The 19,790-nt window shown below is 48.0% G+C and overlaps 1 pseudogene; it reads left to right on the top strand.

Annotated features, from left to right (window-relative positions):
- The first annotated feature begins 16,768 nt into the window (after nt 1–16,768).
- Nucleotides 16,769–17,276, top strand: LOC118673031 (annotated as a pseudogene).
- The last annotated feature ends 2,514 nt before the right edge of the window (nt 17,277–19,790 follow it).

Raw genomic sequence — 19,790 nt, 5'->3', positions numbered from 1 at the left:
GATTCTAGTATTTTTTTATTGCTAACAATATTTGGGGTTTTTTTACATGCTATACATTATACAACTAGAGTCTCAACCTATTTATTATTATTGTTATAATTATTATTAGTAGTATTACTTAAATTATCTTTCTTTTTTTCCAGGCATATTTTCTCTATCTCCTGAACCCTGGTTGGGTATATATTTGCTTCATTTCTGTCACTAGTCACGTTTTTCTTGGGTCTCTACTGCTGCAAAAGTTGTATTCATAAATTTGGATTCGCTTAGGAAGGAGGGGTCACAGGGTTCTTTGAATAATGCTGAAATGTGCTGATGCCTGGCTAGGGAGAAGGCCAAACAATACAAGCCAATGTGAACCAAGCAAGAGAGGGTTAAGAGGCTTGGAGATGCTTGAAAGAGTGGAAGCTGGAGGATAGTTCCCACTGTGAGTTGGTCGGGGAGGGGAAGCCCGGAACAAGCTCAGGCTGGGCAGGCAGAGGGGAGGGCAGACTCATAAGCTCTGTGTGTGTAGGTCAGGAGGTCAGGCTTCAGATAGACCTGTAAGGCAAACAGGAAGATAATTGCCTTCACAGAAAGAAGCAGAAATTGGAGAAGTTCCTCGAGAATTGATGAGCCAAATTTATGGTGCTATGTAAACATGAAAGCTTAATGGGAAGATTTAATAAGAGGTCAGGATCGCACATGACTTTGTAGCCAATTAAAAGCTAGAAACGGGCCTAGCTGCTGTTCATATCTGAGCTGATAAATCAGATAATGAGGTCTGTCGCATAGTTTTAGTGTGCAGGACAATGTTGCAGATCCCAGAGCTCACACGGCTCACTCCTCATCGCATGTAGGAGGCAGTGAGCGAGTTGTTCATAGGAGCAAACAAGTCCTGGTGGATCCTTACGTACCTCACAGAAATCAGGAAATGGGAGAGGCTGAGTGTGGAATCTAGAAATCCAGGGCTTGGAAAGTGAAATATTATCGATGAGTTTCCTGCATTGACCAGATGAAAAGTGTCCTCAGTGATGGGGATAGCTCAGTTAGCTGACACGGGTGAGAAGGTGACTCACCCACTCTCCCCAATCTCCCATAGTTGATACTTGACAAACATCTGCGCTCGTACCTGCCCTCTCCCAAGCAGTTTCTGTTCCTGGGATGAGTTGACTGCATACAGAGCTTTCCAATCTGCTGTGTGCTGGGTTTTGTTTGGTTCTTGTGACCTCCCAGAGAAGAACTAGCAGCAGAGCAGAACCTCCTGGAGACTGGCTTGGGTGTAGTTTGGGGAAATCCTGCCAGGATAGAGTGGGCAGTCCCAGGAGGTGGTGAGCTCCCTGTGTCCAGGTGCTGGGCACAGCTTTGGTGTGAAGACTAAGCAATAACCATGTAAATCGTTGGACAAGTCCACCTTGAAGACCACCTTCCAGTCCCAAGTTTCCGCTACAGAAGACACCTCCCAAGTCTTCACATGGGTGAGAGGCAGCAGTGATGAACAGAATCCCCAGGACAGTCAGACACTGAAGTCACATCTTGGTTCTGCCAACTCTTACAGGCGACACGACCTGAGATAGATCCTTTAACTCCCTCTGGGCCATAAGATAATGGGTTTACAAAATGTTTCCATTTTAACCCCAATCCTTTAGTCCTACTGACTGTACCTCCAAACCATCTTTTCCCTCCTTACCTACCCCTCAGCCTCTGAGGGGCCCTGGTCATTCTCAGCCAGACAATTACAGGAGTTTTCTAACGAGATCTTGGTGTCCTTGATACCACACCCCTAATTCCTCTTTCTAAAATGAGATTGGATGATATCACACCCCTGCTTAAAATTGTTCAGCGGATCCCCAGCGCCTTCATGAAAAAGGTCAACCTCCTTAGTAAAGCCCACCAGACTCACACCTAGAGGTGCCAGCTACAGACACCTTGAAAGCAGGACCACGGGCCACTCATTCCAGCACCCCCAAGGCCAAGCACCCTGCCTGGCACATAAACGCACTCTTCAGACATTAGTTGAGTGAATGAATAAACAAATTTTCCACCAGCCCCAATATCACCCTGATGTCAGCCCCAGTAAATAGCTTCTCTAAAGCACGGTGCCCGGCACACCTCAGTATTCTGGAGTGTTTGTTCTCCAAAAACTCCGCAGCCCCACCTGCGCCATTTCCCTGCATACCCCCAACACTCCACCCTGCCTTTTCCAGGGGTTTCTGAACAGAAGCTGTGTCCTTTTCAGAACAGAGCATGGCTTGTGAAAGTGCACCCGACTTTGATGGCATCAGCAAAAAAGCCTCAGGATGCCCAAGGAGACAAAGTCACTGCCCTGATATGAAGCAATGAATGGCCTCCCCCTCCTCAAGACTCCTGGGGCCCAGGTCTCTGAGCATCAGTGAGAGCCAGAGCTTTTCCTAGGAAGGGGGACTAGAGTCTACCCAAATCGCACTCTCCTCCTCCACACCCATCAAAGAAGAATAAATGAGATGAAAAGTGCTGTAATGGGGATGAAGGGAGGTCCATTCTAGGACGAGGTCAGCTCCAAGGCACTGGCTCTGCTCATGACAGGAGAAGAAAGCTCAGCAGGCAGGCAGGCAGCAAGTGGAAGGCAGCAAGCAGTCGGTAACTTATAGGGAGGCAGGAAAACTGCTAAACTTGACAATAGGAAAGGGAAGATGTCAGTTCGACATCTGTTCCCAACACCCCGGCAACTAATTATTTCTGTGTGCACTGCAGTCAGCGGGTGGAAGAGGGCCCAGGGGCAGGCTGAGGCCTGTCAATAAGGCTGAGTCTGACTGGCAAAATAAATCAGTAAATAAACACGACCGCAGCCACCAAAAACAGTAACACCCAAGCAGCCCTCCTCACCTGTAGGATCCACAGACCTTAGTGCCAGGCCAGGCGTGGGAAAGACTGAGCCCAGTGTCTGCTGTTCTTGGGGTCTCACTCCCTTGGTGGTCCACAGAGTGCTGGTCCCCAGTTCTGGGCCTGTTATTCCACAGCTGCTGACAATTTCATACTCCCTCAGCTCACATCTTGTTATCACAGTCTGTGAGAACTGGAAAGATCAAGAACATTTTTTTTAAAGATTTTTTTATTGAGAGAGGAAGGGAGAGGGGGAGAGAGAGAAACATCAATCAGTCATGGGCATGGGCTCTGACCAGGAATTGAACCGGCAACCTTTTGGTGCACAGTAGGACACACTACCAACTGAGCCACCTGGCCAGGGCCAAGAACATTTTTTATCCCAGGCTTTCTCTACTCTGACTCTATTGGACTGAATTGAGGCAAAGTGGCAAGTTTCTTTGGGAAGCTCATTCTGCATCCTTTTCCCTCTTGTGAGGCCCCATCCCTGCCTCTCTCCATATCCCTTACCACCCTGGGGAAACATCTGGCCAACTTCACACACCGTTATCAATTGAATCTGTGACAGCTGGCCTTCATACCTTTTTCCCAAGACTGGCCAAGGATCATTTCTGTAAACCTGGTGCTTTGATAGAGTCTAGTAAAAGTTAGAGGGACAGAGGGAGGGAGCAAAGGAGGGATGACGGGTGACGTTGGCAGAAATAAATGAATATTAGTAACAATGTCACCCCTTCAGGACTCCATGAAAAAGACAATGCTGAATTCAAAAAATGGGAATTAAGGTAGGGAAATGAAGATCACACCTGCATCCTTGGAACTGTCCAAGCCCAGAGAGAGAAGTCAAAGCCCTGGAAAGATGGAAAAAGGGACGCAGAGACCCCCAGTCTGAGAAAGAACATGTCGAAATGACCTCAACTGTATTGGTCACTACTGAGTGTTCTGGCTAAGGGTGGGGGAGAAGGGCCAATTGTAGCAAAGGGGGCCAGGTACAAAGGGCCATGTCTCCAGACTCCAGAGCCAGGCATGGCCGTGTGCCTGGCCACGTGCCATCAACTCTCTGAGACTTAGTTCTCTTGTCTGTAGAATGGCATAGGAGACACTCCCTCAGAGGTGAATGTCAATCAGAAAATGGAGCTTCCTCACTGTGTATTCCAAGACACACATCAGACTAGACCACCCCTCCTGAAACCTGCTCACAGCTCTCCACAGCCCTCAGCACAGAGCCCAGGTCCTCCGCACAGCTCACAGAGCCCCACAAGGTCTGGACTGTCCATCTTCCCATCTTCACCTCGCCCTCATCTTTGCCTAGCCACACACGTCTGACAGAGGCTTCCAACCAGCCCCATGCTTCCACAGAGCCTGCTCATTTATGGGCTGGAATATTCTGCCCTTCCATCTTTACCTCATTACCCTACTCCGCCTTCAGATCTCAGTGCACATGTTACCTCCTCAGAAAAGTCTGCCCTGAGCTCCCTGCCAGGCCAAATCCTCATGATAGAGGGCATTCCATCGCCCACACCATCTCACCTCCTCCACCACCAACAACCTGGTCCAGGCCCCTCTGGGCTCCTGCTATAGCCTCCTGCTGACCTCGTTCTCACCACTGTTGGACACCTACAGTCTGTTTCCACACACAGCCATGGTCCTCCCAGACTCAGGACCTTTGCATATGCTGTTCTCTTACCTGGAATGTCTTTCCCCAGATCCTCTCTCAGATCTTCCAGTTCCCTGCTCAAGAATCATCTCTTCCACAGGGCCCACCCATAAACTGGATGTCCTGTCACATTCTAACCACTTACCTGCTTTATTTTTATCATAGCACTTGTTAATATCTGAAGTTGCATTATCGGTTTATTTTGAAAGTATCTGTGTTTCGTCTCCTCTACTAGGTCCTAAGCATTGCAAGGGCAGGATTCTGCCCAGTTCACTGCTATATTCTCAGCTCCTGACAGCACCTGACACATAGACTAGACAGTCAGAATCCCAGGAACTCATTGATAGTAATTCCACAGTGGTTTCTGACTGATTAATATCTGCCTCTCCCCTGAACTATGAGCTCCATCAGGGTGGGGACCGTATTAGTGTTTATTCATCATTGTATCCCTGGCCTCAGTCACCTGCCTAATACCTCGTAGGCACCCCATGAACACTTACAGAATAAATGCATGGATAAGAAAGTGAATGCATGGAAATGGAAGTAATAAAGGAAACACAAACACAGGTTCTATCATGAAGGGAGATTACAGTCAGTCCTATCTCCCCATTATACTTGCTAACACTGGGAAGTAGTCATGTGGATAATTTAAAGTCTGCACTCTCTTGGCTCAATTCTCTCTCTTGCTTTTCTCAAGGCATTTTTGAAGGAGGGGCAGGCCAGAGGAACACATTCTTCTGCCTCCAATTTCTCCTACACTTTCAGCTCAGGCCCACAAACTCGGTTGTTAGCTAGGTTTCCCTACTTGTTTGCAGCACAATGAACCATTTCCCTCCATTCATGCTCACAGTAATGTCACATAAATATTGTTGTTTTCTACATTGGCAGCAGAGAGAAATTTCCATCTTGCTTCAGGCAGCTTGCAAGCTACACTTGTAGCAAATATGCCCTGTCTTGTGTCCCCAGATTATGTGGAAGAAGCTGAGAAGGTTCCAGAAGAGAGCTGGCATTGCATCCAGGTTGATGGTGTGCAGTGCCATAAACTTCATTGCCACACATTTCAGGAGACAGAGCTAAGTTACTGGCATCTCTGCCACTCTGAGGAAACCATCATTCCCAACTCGGGGACATAAAATTTTACAGCACCCAGCTATCTCTGAGCATAATACCTCACTTTCCAAGGGAATTCATCAAACCTCAACCATAGTTTATTTCATAACAGCATTTCGTGTGGTGATTCAAATTACTGTAAGCCCTCCAGAAAAAGTCAAAGAAGCCAGGGTGTAGACATAAAAGCAAACTAACAAAAACATCAATAGCCATGGTTCTGAATTCCTTCTCTTTTCTGCTAAGAACCTTCGTCAATACCTTTTGATTCACCCAAGGTCTGTCTCTAGCAAAGTACAGGAAAAACTAATGGAAAATGTTGCAGGGGAGTCCTTTTAGAATAAAATTTCTGTGGCACTTTTCTAACTTTGCATTTTAAGGTCTTAAAATGGGAACACTATTATTTGACCTCCCTTCCCAACATTTCCCAGCACTAACCAGCATGGATTTGTGAAAAGAGTGTGGGGTCAGAACTGTTTATTACTTGGGTGACATATGGCAAGACATTTAATTATTCTGAGTCTCAATTTCCTCCTCTATAAAATGATGATAAATCCTGCCTCATAAAACTGTACCGAGAATTAACAGAGATCATCAAGGGGCTCACAATGGAACTCCCCCTCAATTCACTGCTTTCCTCATATCCACATCCGTCTGATTGGCTGGAACTGACTCTTGCTTCTGGTTTGAAAATTTCCTTCCATTTTTTTTTCTTATGTTTGTTCCAACTTCAGAATCTACACTAATAAAAGAGAAAGATGCAAATTGACTGTATTTTTGTGACACCCACCAGACAATCAGGGGTGAGTATGCAAATTAACCCAACAAAGATGGAGGGTTAATTTGCATATGCAGGCGCCAAGCGGCCAGGGGTGAGGTGGGGCACTTGCGTCGCCCCAGCCGCTCCGGGCCTCTGGGCCACCTGGGAAGGCGGAAGGGCAGCTCTGGCCAGAGCAAAGGTGGTGCCAACAGCCAGGGAAAGGAAGGCCCATTCTTGCATGAATCTTCATGCATCGGGCCTCTAGTAGATTATAAGCTCTTTGGGGTCAGGAACTGCCCCTTCTCTTTCTTTTGTAAATCACAACTTCACAACATCTATCTTGACCTGCGTATAAGACAGAACACTGCTCTAATAACTGGGTGGACTTACGGATGATGGGCTTGGTGACATAAGAGAAGACACTGTCCTGAGAGAGGACAGCAGAGAACCTAGAAAGGACAGCACCTTTAGTATGTTCTTAGAGAAAAATGAAGCCATAACTTTCATATTGAAAGAAATGAGAAATTATTTAACTAGGCAGCAATAAGAATAAAAAAGAGAACCCATTAGAAATCCTAGAAATTAAAGGAAAATGTCATTGATTTTTACAAATGTAGTAGTTTATAAAAACTCAGGACACTGTTAAAAAAATTTGTATAATCTGGAAGATGAAACCAAGAAGTTCACCCAGAACCACCCTCCCTTTCCCTGTACACACACATGACATATGTAATGCAGTTCAGAGACAGAAAGGAAAAATTGAGAGGGAGAGTTTAACATTCATGTAATTCCAGAGAAAAAGAGAATGGAAGGAATGGCAGAAAATCAATATTTGAAGAGGTAATTGCTGAAATCTTTCCAAAATTGGATAAAGACATGAGTCATTAAATGGAAAATACATGCTAGGTATCTAGCAAAATAAATAAAAATAAGTCCACTCACAGACACATTAAGGAATAAGAAGGATCACAGGAAAACTTTAAAATTACCAGCTAAGAAGACAGAGCAATTAGACTAATAGCAGACTCCTTGGCAACCATGACAGATGCCAAGAACAATAGAACATCACCCTCAGAGGGAGAAAGAAAAATAAATGTCAACCTGGAATTGAATTTTGCTATTAGCATCCAAGACCTAAGAACAAAGATGTAAACAAATTAAAGGCTTCCTCCTCTCACATCAGAGGTGAGAATGCAGCAGCCCAGGAAGGGGACGGGGCCTTACAAGGCCTGAGGGCCCATTCCCCTTGCTTCTGCTCAACTTCCTTAGCTGTGGCTTCTCTCCTTATTGTCTCAGGAAGGCTCCTATGTCCCATGAAAGAGGGACAAGGGTGAGAGTGTGCCCCTCTTCACTAAATCAGCCCCTTTTAGGAGTCCTCCTCCCACTCGGTGCTTTCTGCTTACATCTATTTGGCCACTCATGGCTCCGAGAGTCTAGAAAATGTAGTCTTTCTGCTGAGCACACAGCTGCCCTAAATAAACCCGTGCTCCAGTTCTGTGTCTAAGGGAGGAGGAGGCCTGGGATGTGGGCAGGCAGCTTGCAGTCACTGCTGCAGCTATTATTTAAGGTGCAAGCAACATAAAGACATTTTTAGCCATAAAAATACTAGAGGAATTTAACATACACAGGCTCTCACTAAAAGCACTATCATAAAGTACTGCATTTACAAATAAAGTAAATCCTGAGGGAAGATATGGACCACAATGAGTGATGGTCAGCATGGAACTATATAGCACATGTCAGTAACACAATTGCAATTTACTGTAAAAATAAACATTATTTTCTGTTTTTTAAAAGAAAACTAAAACTCCAAATAAAAATTATAAGATGGTGGGAATATTTAAACGTGGCAAAATGTTAAGGTTTTATAAAGCTAGTAGTGAGTAGATTATATATTATTCTTTATATTTTTTATAAGTTTGGAACATTTTGTCATTTGAAAATTCGAGAGAGGCAATGCTTACATAGAAATTTAAAACATCTATACATGAAAAGACATCACAAAGTTAAAGAAAGAAGCAAGTAAGGAAGAAAGACCAGAGGGAAATGCTTGCAATATGATCAACAGGGAAAATAAATCAATATCTAGAACATAGAGAGTTACTACACATCAATAGAGAAAATCCAAGACCCAATGGAAGAAAAGGGAGGGGATATGAATGAGATTTTATAGAAGAAAAATATATTTCAAAGATGCTCAACCTTGTAATCATGGAAATTCAATTTAAAACAATGAGGTGTTATTTTTCACCCACTAGAAAAATAAAAATTTAGAAAATTGGGAATACCTGACGCTGGCAAGAGTGTACAAAAGACTATTCTTTGGACCCTGTTAGTGAACATGTCATTTGGCAAAATTTGTTTGGTAGTACTTAAAAAAATTTAATACCCATGTTATTAGATTCATAGTTATACACGTCTAGAAATCTATTCTACAGAAATCATCAAACATGTGCACTGAACTATATGAATGAGTAACCAAGGCAGCATTTACTATAACCTGGTGGGTAGGAAGCAGGTGAGAACAGATACTGGGCAGGTAGTCCCTGCTGTAAAACCTCAGAAAGTTGTTCAAGACAGGAAATAACGCATGCAAATAAGCACTCTGTAAACTCAACAGGGCTTTGCAGCTGTTCTCATTCACCCTCAAACAGCCCTGTGAAGTGCAGAGAGGCATTCAAGGTCAACCACACTTAAATGGCCGGGCTGGGATACCAGCAGATGCCTGACGTTCCTGTGCCTCCCCATCCTAGAGGAGCGATACCGAATGCAAGGCTGCTCTCAGGTCGGCTGTGAGCCTGCTGAGGGGAGGTTGCCAGCCAAGTGCCTATGACAGACTTCCCACCTCCTGAGTCTATATATTGGGGGTGGGACTCTCTTGGGAACTGAGAGCCTGGGCTGATGCCCATTGAGTGGGGAGCCCAGTAGCCCCAGGTACCTCCAGCCTCGGTGATCTCTGATCATGCCATCCTCTTTGAGATTATAGATGCTTTCAATTTTGCCTTTTACCAAGGGCCTTGGGACGGGAGGCCTTCAGGCATGAGTGCCTATAGATTGCATCCTATTACATTATTAATTACCGTGTTATCTGGAGTCAAATAACGTAACGCTTTGGCAAGCAATGCTGTGAAGTAGAAATCTTTCCTACTCCCTTCCTCTGTCCCTCCCCAGCTCACAGGCATGCAAACGTGTTCTAACTCTTTGAAAGAACTACCTGTTACTGAGAGCCCTGTCCTGTGGGTGTGGGAGCAACGTGCAGAATGATGGAGGAGTGAGCCCACAGGAAACATAATGATGGAAACAGACATCCTGGGATTCTGCAATCTAAGAGGATGTGGGTGTGGGACAAGAGGAGCCCACCAGCCTGAGGTGTGAAGGCAGCTAACAGGAGAGAGGAAGTGTGAGGATGGTGTTAGCTTGTGGGGAGAAAGGTGCTGAGGAGTTATTACTGGAACCTGAGAAGGCTGGGGACTTTCGGAAATACAGGATTGTCCGAAGGGCAGGCAGAAAGGACCTGGGTTCCTTGAGAACCAGGGAGGGAGCTATCTGGGCTGGAGAATAGACCCTGAAGGTCTAAGGAGGGAGTGGGTGGGCCCACTGGGAATCGCCAACAGTGCATAACGCCTGCATTGCGAGTCTATGGCCTGTTCCCAATCACGTCCTGCTTTCCAAATAGTGCCCGGAAGTCAACACTTGGGGTACCATTATCCAGAAGACAAGTGTGAGAGCAAGCAGCAGCCCAGGGACCTGCTCTGCAGAAGAAAACCCCTCTTTGCTTCTTGGAGTCTCCTCCCCCCATTACCTCTCCCACTCCCCCCAGCCCCGCTGCCCTTCCCTCCTCCCCCTTCTGTTCTGCCACCCCCTCCATCCCATACATGGAACCTCTAACAGGTACAGGGATCCTCTGATGTGAGGGCACTCTGGCCAGTTTCTTGCCAGCTTTTACAATAGTCCAGGACAAAGAGGAAGGCTGCCTGTGGGTAGCAGATCTATAAGGAGCCCTGACCTTCCTAAGCTGCAGGTGACAGGTGGTGAAAGCTTGCCCTTCCTGTCTCCCACCACCTTACCACTGGTCAGATATGATGGGTGAATGACAGTCATGGGCTCTGTAGTGGGAAGCAGACACTGGCATCTCCCTGAAGCATCTATGCAGCAGGTAAAATCCCACCTGCAAAACTGCTGTGAGGTTTCATCCCATCTGGAAAACTTTCCCACGGTACCTAATGCAGATCAGCTGCTTCCCAAACATTTGCTCAAGATGACTGCTTTTGCACGTGCTCAGGCCCACTCACATACAATCATGCAGGGTGTACGATACCCAGCTCCCAGAGCCCTGTCCTCATAGGAACCAGGTGCATGGCCCTCCTGGATGTGAGCCCCTCTAGCCTGTCCTCATAGGCACCTGGTGCATGGCCCTCCTAGATGTGAGCCCCTCTACCCTGTCCTCATAGAAACCAGGTGCATGGCCCTCCTGGATGTGAGCCCCTCTCCCCTGTCCTCATAGAAACCAGGTGCATGGCCCTCCTGGATGTGAGCCCCTCTAGCCTGTCCTCATAGGCACCTGGTGCATGGCCCGCCTAGATGTGAGCCCCTCTACCCTGTCCTCATAGAAACCAGGTGCATGGCCCTCCTGGATGTGAGCCCCTCTCCCCTGTCCTCATAGGCACCTGGTGCATGGCCCTCCGGGATGTGAGCCCCTCTCCCCTGTCCTCATAGAAACCAGGTGCATGGCCCTCCTGGATGTGAGCCCCTCTCCCCTGTCCTCATAGGCACCTGGTGTATGGCCCTCCGGGATGTGAGCCCCTCTCCCCTGTCCTCATAGGCACCAGGTGCATGGCCCTCCGGGATGTGAGCCCCTCTCCCCTGTCCTCATAGGCACCTGGTGCATGGCCCTCCGGGATGTGAGCCCCTCTCCCCTGTCCTCATAGGCACCTGGTGCATGGCCCTCCGGGATGTGAGCCCCTCTCCCCTGTCCTCACAGAAACCAGGTGCATGGCCCTCCAGGATGTGAGCCCCTCTCCCCTGTCCTCATAGGCACCAGGTGCATGGCCCTCCGGGATGTGAGCCCCTCTCCCCTGTCCTCACAGGAGCCAGGTGCATGGCCCTCCGGGATGTGAGCCCCTCTCCCCTGTCCTCACAGGAGCCAGGTGCATGGCCCTCCGGGATGTGAGCCGTGCTGCCCCTCCCATACCACCACACACCACATGGGGGAGGCTGCTGAGGGCCAGCCCCTTCACTCAGGACAGATGCAAACCACTCCAGCACTATGACCCCCAGCTGACCCTTCTGTTCTTTCCCTGCTCTTCTCCAGCCTTAGACCTCCCCGTTGTTGCAGAGCCTGTGAGATACAACCAGCCAGGAAGGCAGTGTGGCCAAACTAAGGGCAGTCTGCTTCCTCTCCGTCCTCTCTGAAGGTTGACCTAAATCTTTAGTCTCTTCCCATTTTAGGGCCAGTGGCTGACTTCAGAGACAAAGTATGCTGCCTGCCCTGGGCTTGGGCTCTGGCCTGGGTACTTGGGCGCCTGGTTAGGCTACAGTGGCCACCAGGTAGAGAAAGGACCTTGTGGGATCATGAGTAATTTATTCTCAGCAAAGCTGGAGCAAGAAATCCTGGAGACAGTGGCTGCTGCTATTTCAATGTAAGTGTTGTTGAGTCATAATCCCCCAGTCACTTATCAGGTCAGCCTGCAGAGCAGGGACAGAGCCTGGCTCTCAAGGCCAGCCCAGGTCCCCAACACTAATGACACTTGACAGACACCAAATCCTTGCAATTTCCAAACAAAACACAGAGCTCCTGGGAAACATTCCATTGCTTCCCTGGGCTTTGCTCAGCTGTCCTCACTGATTGCCAACAATCCCCAGCCGGGCACAGTCCATGCCCTCCAGCCCTCCCTCTCTCTCCCTCTCATCCTCCCTGCCCACTGTCCAGCTTCAGCTGGGGAGACGGAGTTTAGCTGCAAGAGCCCTCTGAGACGCTGGTCAGACAGAGCACAGACCCTGATTTATGCTGCTTAAAATAACATCACCTGTTTAAGACCTTCCTCCAGTGGCTGGAACAATGCCGTGGTCGACAGGGATGGACTGTGCAGAGCCACCATTGTCATGTCACTGAGTTCCAGGCGTTCTTCAAACTCTATGCCAAGTAGCCAAAGACGGCAGCTTTTCACTCAAAAAGGCTGGACGCAGACACAAGATGCAACACACTCACCACTGATCCTTGTTACTCTGCTCTAGTTCTCCTCAAAACAGAGGGTTTGGGTCATTTTTGTTACTTTAACTATGGAATACCAGTAATTCAGACTTGGCAAACAAATACCAAAGATCATAGCAGCCATGTATCTACCACCTAACTTAGGAAAGGAAGTATCGAATGTGCTGAAAACTACCAGCGTAAGTCAACACCATTCTCTTCTTGTTTCCCACCCCAGTTGTTACCACCATGCTAAACTGGGTCTTTCCTATCTCTCTAGGTTTTTGTTTTTGGGGGTTTTTTTGGGGTTTTTTTTTTTTAAGTTTTTATCTTGAGATACCTGCAGGTTTACACACAGTGCTTAAGAAATAATAGAGTCTGAATACCCTTCACCCAGTTTCTTCCATGTTGCAAAACCGTAATGCAATGATCAAAACCAGAAAAGTGATGCTGAGACAACCCACTGGCCTTATGCAGATTTCACCAGGTTTACAAGCACTCCTGTGTGTGAGCATGTGTGAGTGGTTAGTTCTGTGCAAGTATACCTCGTGAATATTCAGGGGACCACACCAATGTCAGACACAGAGCAGATAGTTCCATCACAAGGACCCCTTTCCCAGTCACAGCCACAGCCTCTGGTAACCACTAATCTGTTCTCCATTTCTATTATTTTGCCATTTCAAGTTATGTGGGTGGAATCATGGCATATAAGCATTAAAGGGCGGCTTTAACCCTCAACCCCACTAAATAGAACACCCTTGAAATGCATTCAGCTTGTTGCATCTATTGATTGTTCCTTGTTATTGCTGACTAGTGTTCAATGATCTGGATGCATCAGGGTATATTTAACTGGAGGACACCTGGGTTGTTTCCAGTTTGCGGCTATGACAAATAAAGCTGCTCTGAACATTTGTGTAGCACTTTTGTGTAAACATAAGTTTTTGTTCTGCTGCTGGGAGTAGCTAAGACTGCAATTGCTGAGTTGTGTGGTGAGCACACACTATTACTTTTAAAACATGATTCTGATCCTTTTAAACATATACTGGTATCATATATGTATATTCCTCTGCAACTCACTTCTCTCTCAACATATGTTCCCTCAATCCCACGTTGCGATATATATATATAGCTCTAGCTCAGCGATTTTCAACTAGTGTGCCGCAAGGATTTTAAAACCCGCAGTACCTGACTAGTCAGGAGCACTGACCTCTTTTCCCTTAGATTGTAAAAAAAATGACAACAGCCAACACAACAATAGCCATCCCATATGAATGCACTGTCTTGAACCATAAATACAGGTCATATAATAGAGTTGCATCTTATTGGTCACATCTCATAATAAGGTGTGTCTGATTGGTTAATTCTTGGTACCAGAAATCCTTATATACAAGTATAGGCACATGGTTTTTAAAATGTCACTTTGAAATAAAAAGAGTAGGTAATTACTATTATTACTTTTGTATGTCAACCAAAATTATACCTATTTTTTTTGTCAGATCGTCAAGGTGTGCACAGACTGTTAGCAATTAGTTTATGTGTGCCATGAGATGAAAAGGTTGAATATCACAGCTCTAACTTATTGATTTGTACTGATATGTAGTGTCCATTGCATGAATATAGTACAGTGTATTTGTCCATCTGATTCTAATTCTGGAAGGCATAAAATCTTTACAAGGGAATGGATTTGGTAGGTAAGGACACAAGTTATCTTCCTGGTTTTAGAATAGCGTACTATGGAGCAAGCCTTAACTAGGCTAGAAGATAAGACTGGGTGATTTGAGTCTTGGTTCTGCCCACTAGATCACCTTGGTAAATTCACTTAACCTTTCTGAACTCAGCTTTCTCATCTATAAAATGGGAAACTCCACAATAATAACTCTTACCTTAATACTTATGGGAAGTCAATGAAAATATAGTATGTAAACTAAACTAAAACATGCCAAATAGGTGGCATTTACATTTACTAGTTAATAATTATAATTAAATACCTATTTTCACCAATGAACAACCCAACTAAGCATTCTGGATTTTTCATGGATTATTTTTAAATAATGTCCCCATTGTCAACCCAAGTTGCCTTGTCAGGCCTGTCCTACTTTAGGGGTCAGAAGATGCCATCAGTAACAGATCAGGTAACCATGGAGGTTCCAGTCCTGCTCTCCCTTTAAGGTGGTGACTGGTATACCACTTTCTAGATGAGAAAACTGAGGCTCAGGTGTTGAATAACTGGCCCAGGATCGCCCTGGATCCAGTGGCTGCACTGCTCCAACGTCCTCACTAACGTGAGGGGGCCTCACTGACTGGGGTGCCCACGGCCACTGTCCAGGCTGAAAGGTGGAGGGCATAGACTCCAGTCCTGCTCAGAGTGGGCAAGAAGCTCTTCCCCGTGTTCAGCTCCCTGTAAACCACCCCTCCCACCCTCACACATCTCCAGATGCCCAGGCTCCTGGGTGGGAGAACTGAGCCCAGCTGGGCAGCCCCAGGATCACAGGGTGGGAGGAGGGGAGAGGGAGCAGGTAAGTCTCTAAATATGCATGCTGGATTGCTGGCTAGCAACAACCAGAGTGACAACAGTCTCCAAATATTTAAAATGTGTGAGTCCTCAGGATGGGGGACTTTTTTTAGCCTGGAGTGAGGAAGAAGGCAAGGTAGGGGGGCTGGTGAGGAGCCAGAGTGCAGGACTCAGGAGGGAAAAGGAACCTGGAAGTCAGGCCCAGAACCACTTTCCCTCACTCTGCCTCAGTTTCTCCCCTTATAAAGTGAGGAGGGTGGACTGAATATTAGTTTCAGGTTTGCCCAATTCCACTATTCTTTGGCGGGGGGGGGGTGGGGGGGAGAGCCTTTACTTCAGACAGCAAGGCACTGTCTGTCCGTCTCCTGTGAGCAGATCAAGCACTGGGGTATCACAACCATGCCATGTGGCTTCCCATCATTCCTGGTTTCCCTGCCTCTGCACTGTCGCTGGTTTCCCGGGACTGCAGGGTGAGAAGACTCAGCCTAGACAGTGAGGGGTGGAATGGATGGAGAGGGGTGTCCCGGGAAGGATGCAATCCTGGTTCTGGAAAGGGTGCTGCCTGAAGCCGTTTTTCAAGGTGGGATCCACTGAGCCCAGGCCCAACCCCCAGACAGCTGTGCAGAGTCCCTAACAGAAGACCTGGGGCTATGCCGTCCTGCCCTACTGACAGGATTTCCTTGCAGCCCCACACAGGGGGCAGCCCCTCACATCCAGAGGCCAAGGAGAGGCTGCAGCAGCCCTGGGCGGCCAGACACAAACCCACTACCCTGAGCCATCGGTCTTTCCACATGCAGGACCCCAGCAGCTCCCCCTGGCACCTCTTCTGTTGCAGCCTCAGCCCGTTTTCCCAGGGAAGACCACACAGTCGGGCTTTCCTTCTAAATTAAATTTCCAAAAGGAAAATGTCTCATTCAAAACTCATCACCATTCCTAGTAAAGAGCTCCTGCACCCACTCTCCAGTCATTCTACTGAGCCTCCCTCATGCCCAACATGCCACCCAAGCTCCTATTCCTTGGTCTACCCAGACCGCCATTCCAACTTCTGCCTGTCTGTCCCTGCCCTCCTGTGTCTGATGCCACCCCTTCATACACAGCGCCTTATCCTGAACCCCAGAATTCAGAAGGTTTTCAGATATTAGGGAGGCAACAGGACACCGCTTATCCCCCTGGTGTGCAACAGCCGTGCCAGGTCCAGGCCAGCTCTCTGCACCAGGCACATGAATCCACCTTCAGGGAGGTCCATGAATATTCTCGCATAATGGAATAAATAAAAGATTATAAATAGCCTCAGCTCAGGGCAGGTTTTGCCTCCAAATGAGCTACACAGTCACGCTGGATAAAAGAGGGCCTCGCTGCCAGTCCTGGCCTCACCTCCCTACGTGGCCACAGAGTCCCTGCTGCTCATCTGCTCAGAGACCCCTACTGCCCCTGGAAGGCCACATCCTGCTCCCTCCTTCCCTCAGCGGCTCTTCCCCAGCAAGTGCCAGGCTCCTGGGCCTCCCTGGCATCTCATTCATGGACTCCACTGAGCAGGAAGCTGGGGGTCGTCTTCCTGTGGCACACGGGTTTACATTTGTGGATGATAAAGGGGCTCTACAGGAAGTAACCTCAGTGATCTGATCATAAATTCCTCACTGGGAGGTCAGTGTGGGCAGCCATGCCGCAGGCCGACAACTTCTTTACTGAAAGGTTACCTGGGGGCGAGACTTCGGAAGAGCCTCCCTCTTGCAACTCGGCCGCCAACATGCCATCCAGACTGAGGAAGACCCGCAAACTTCGGGGCCACGTGAGCCACGGCCACGGCCGCATCGGCAAGCACAGGAAGCACCCAGGGGGCCGCGGGAATGCTGGCGGCCTGCATCATTACAGGATCAACTTCAACAAATATCACCCAGGTTACTTTGGGAAAGTTGATATGAGGCATTACCACATGAAGAGGAACCAGAGCTTCTGCCCAACTGTCAACCTTGATAAACTGTGGACCCTGGTCAGTGAGCAGACACGGGTGAATGCTGCCAAAAGCAAGACTGGAGTTGCTCCGATCGGGCTACTACAAACTTCTGGGGAAGGGAAAGCTCCCAAAGCAGCCTGTCATTGTGAAGGCCAAGTTCTTCAGCAGAAGAGCCGAGGAGAAGATTAAGGGTGTTGGTGGGGCCTGTATCCTGGTAGCCTGAAGCTACATGGAGGGGAGTTCATTAAAATGTCCAAGTACTTTTGAAAAAAGAAAAAAAAGAAAAGAAAAGAAAGGTTACCTTGGCCAAAAGCAAGCTCTGCCCATTGTTTCTGCGCATCTAGGTGAATGCCTCTTTGCAATGCCCCCTTTCGGACCCCTTCTCTAGAGCGTGACCACCCCCCAGAGAGTACCCTGTAACCCAAACCCCCCTCGCTTCCTCAGCCATCCTTATGAAATCTTCCTTGTGTTCTCTCCTGAATCTCAAATGCATAAAAGAAACAGCAAAATTGTTATTCTCAGAAGCAGTTTTCTCAGTCTGTTAAGATCTTGCTTCCAGGTATAGCCTCTGTTTGACTCAAATTTTTACAAAAGTTTTCTACAGCTTTGGACATTTAGTCAACACATTAAAGGTGGGGTCAGGTGAAGATGGTGTTGGTTGGGACAGAATAATCATTGGAGGAGACTGAGGAAGATGCCCGGCACACCAAGCGGTCAGTGTTCACCCAGGTGCTGCCTGCATGGTGGACGAGGGTGTGCGCCCTGTCCTAGGAGCACAGGTATGGCTCCTTTGGGGAATAGCACACAATATGCAAACTAGAACGGTATGAGGACTGGGCCAAGTATTCTATGGTGCTTTTGTGGAAATTATAACCCCCCCCCCCCCCACACACACACACACACACACACACACTCCAGGCAAGCACAACAGAAGGCCCATGATCCAGATGATCCACTGGTTAGTACCCTGTGATGTCTCAGTACCTGTGTTCAGTCCCAGGGTCTCCTGCAGATACAGTGCCATGTGCAGATTCTGTGTCATGTACAGGCTCAGGGCTGTGTGCAAGCTTCAAGATGCACAATTATACACTGGCCCAGAGGAGGATCCTTCAGGACTTCCATGGGGGACTCGGGGGGCTTTGAGGAAGGTGGGCTGAGTGCATGGCCCACTGGGGTTTGCAGCTCCAGAGGAACCAGTCTCAGGATGGACAGTAGGGAAGGTCACCCTTAAATGGTTTTGGGGAAATGGTGGTAAGCTTGCGCAGACTCCCTAGAAGGACTGGCTGGTGTTTTGCAGTGAGTTGTCATTTGATGGTATGCAGATGAGAGGCACCACCCACCCAGGCCAGTAAACTGAAATGTCACCCCCTTAATGCCCACCGGCAGATGATGGCAGACCTGGGGTTTACATCTCAGAGACGGAGGCAGTCAAAGCCTAGTTCCCTGAACTGCCACCCTTGCTGCTGCAGCTAAGAGGGAGGCCACCTCGCCTGCCTCCTCCCTGCAATGCCCTGCTCAGGCCCGAACCCAGGCACAGGAAGGAAGTGCTTTGGGCAGAGGGGAGAAGGAGTCAAGAGGAAGATCATTAAGATAAATACATATATAAATAAGTAAATAAATAAATAGATGGATGGATGACAAATGAAGAGGTACAAATTATGAGAAGACTCCCTTCGGCTCACCTACCTCCCCCTCGCCCCCACTTTCCCTAGATCAAATTATGACTTGAAATCACTGGATACATATTTTATTATGCAGATAATTTAAAGGATTAGAGTGAGACAAAGAATTCATAAGCTAAAGTCACATTACAAGACAAATTGTTTCCATTAATCGCTGAGGAAGGGAGGAAAGGAGAGAATGGGAAAATGTGGGAGAACAGAGAGGGGTCCTGGGGGGTTGGAGACAAGACACTCCTTCCCTCCCCGGCTCTAGAAGAGCCCCCACCCCCAAACCATCCAGGGCTCAGCTCCAAATCAGGCTGATTTGCATTGCAGATCTATCGCAGCTGCTTTTTACTTCTAGTTGCCAACCAGAGATGGTTTAAATAACAAGTATTGTTCTGCGTGATTCCGTATGCAAATGTTTCTGGCTTGTTTGTTATTCCTGAATAATTTCCAGCGCCTGCTGTCTGGGCAAAGAAAGCAGCTCACTCTGCCAGCTGTGCTAGCAGTCACCTGCTGGAGAAAGGGGCACGGGACAGGGTTTCAGTGGCTTTCTGGGTGTCCCAGGGAGGAGGGGGCAAACCCCACCCTGGCTGCACCCTCCACTCCAGAATGTCATCCCTGGAAGGCTTTCAGAGAACTGAGTCTAACAATGGAATTTTACATGGACAGAAGTTCCCCTCAGAGCCAGGACCCACCTTGTTTCTCTGCGAGGGGGAGGGAGGAGGTGGAGGAGGAGGGGGTGGAGGAGGGGGAGGGAGGAGGAGGAGGAGGAGGAGGAGGAGGAGGAGGAGGAGGAGGAGGAGGAGGAGGGCAGCGGTGGGTAGAAGGGGAGGAGCAGGATGTGCTGGCAGCTAGAGCCTCCCCAAAGGCAGACTGTGAAACCAAGGCCTGGCCTCCCATGACAATGAACAAACTCAGATTTCATGAGTGACTTGTGTGGGCATCCATTTAACAGCCACTTTTTCCCAGGAATCGGGTGAAAAAGTGAGACCACAACACAGGCTCTGCTCTCAGAAAGCTCAAACACCAGAGCCCAGGATGGAGCAGGTACCTGAAGCAATGCCACCTTCAAGGTCTACCTCCCTCTCACAAATTCAGGCCTTTTCTT

Source organism: Myotis myotis, unplaced genomic scaffold (genome assembly GCF_014108235.1).
Source record: "Myotis myotis isolate mMyoMyo1 unplaced genomic scaffold, mMyoMyo1.p scaffold_m19_p_18, whole genome shotgun sequence".
Taxonomy (NCBI): Eukaryota; Metazoa; Chordata; class Mammalia; order Chiroptera; family Vespertilionidae; genus Myotis; species Myotis myotis.
Note: the sequence above shows the minus strand (reverse complement) of the source record. Positions and strands in the feature narration are given on the sequence as shown.